Source organism: Fukomys damarensis, unplaced genomic scaffold (genome assembly GCF_012274545.1).
Source record: "Fukomys damarensis isolate Sample0158 unplaced genomic scaffold, DMR_v1.0_HiC HiC_scaffold_27, whole genome shotgun sequence".
Lineage (NCBI taxonomy): Eukaryota > Metazoa > Chordata > Mammalia > Rodentia > Bathyergidae > Fukomys > Fukomys damarensis.
This window is the reverse complement of record NW_022900939.1, coordinates 12,694,373-12,696,129: the sequence shown is the minus strand read 5'-3', so window position 1 is coordinate 12,696,129 and position 1,757 is coordinate 12,694,373.

Genomic DNA, 1,757 nt, shown 5'->3' with positions numbered 1-1,757 from the left:
ATATATATATATATACACACACACACACACACACACACACACATATATATATAAATTGAATTTTGGGAAACTTTAATGGTGCTGCCACCTTTGGAAAAAGTCATCCCAATTTACTGTGTTGACTTGGCATTATACAGAAATGGACAACCATATTGGTCTAGAAATGTTAATTTATTTTTTTTTCCATGTGTACAGAAATGCAGACTTTTAAGGTACATAAAGCATTAATCAATGTAAAAAATAATTATATGCCAAAGTCTGGTACATAGTGAACCCCCAATTACTATTAGGTATGTATATCTTTTAACATGTAGCCTGATATTTCATCACACAGTGATTCATTTCTATTATTCATGTACCTCATTTTATATTGAAATGTCTCTACAAAGATTGACACTTTATATTGTCAATTAATTTAATGGAATCATTTTATGTTTTCTTTTCAGCTCAACTTCCAGTATTTATTACATCATGGATAGCAGTTTCTGAAGGGAAAGTGGAAAGGTGGTTACTAGAGATCAATGTACAGAAAAAAATTAATTCTATCTGCCTTATAGAATTGAGAGATTTTTCAAGGTTAACACTGAAAAATAATTTTCAAATGGAAAGTGATGACTGATCTTTACCCTAGTTCTGTTGTGTTCATGTTTTCATTGTCTAGGGATCTACTAGAATTAACACCACACAACTAATACAGAGGAGAGAAGTAGGTAGGGCATTTCTTTTTTCATATTTGACAAATCTCTCAGTTTTAAGAGCAGAGCTGAGAGAGGTAACTTTCAGAAACAGTTCCCTATATAAAGACGTAGGAAGAACTTACAAGAAATGTGTAAAAGAGTACTGTACATTTTAAACACCTGGCTTATTCTCCTGGGTTCTAATACTGTCTGATGTTGCTTTGTCTCTGGAATGCAGAAGACTTAGTCCTTGCCCATTGAAACTTACTGCCTAATCTATAATGATCTATAATGCAGTTGCTCTACAGGACCTCCAACGATCGTTCCAAATCTCGTGTAGCGTTTTACAAATTATCAAATTTCTGGACACATTCAAAACTCACAATAGCTTCAATAAATAGAAACTATATTTATTATTGATATTTTGAACAACAGAAAAGGAATTTGATGTAAAGACCATAGCTTACAATCATTGGTACTGGGATTAGAATTTAGATAGTATGTATTTCTGTGCTTGTGTTCACAATAATTATGTTCTTTGGCTGGAGCCCAAGAAGTTTTTTCCCCATACACATAAATTTTTGAGCTTTTACTTTATGATGTAGCCCTAGAAAAGAAATTTTTCTTCAGTATTTTACATGAAATAGCCAAAGAATATCTTACATGTGTGAATGTATTTTATGATTACATATGGGAATAAAGTCAAATTATTGTTTATTGGGCTAAAATAATATTGTAGGAGGACACATACAAATACCTACGTACATAGTTGTATACATACATAAAAATAACATTTACAAAAAATTAGCTTATAAAAAGTATCCCCAAGTTAATAAGAAAATGAAATCCAGAGGTTAAAGCCTCTAGCAGCATCCACTAAAGTCATGAGAATCTCTACATAATTTTAGTGTCCTTAAGTTTCAAATTATCTTCAAGTTTTTCTCAGCCTGAGGTCCCAGACATTGTGGAGAGAGAGAGGTTTCTGGATGCATTTCTTTATGAAACCTAGGTGTACAGAATCACAGAGCAGAGCAAATTGAGTGTTCTTTATGCTTCTGAGTATAGGATAACATGTCATGC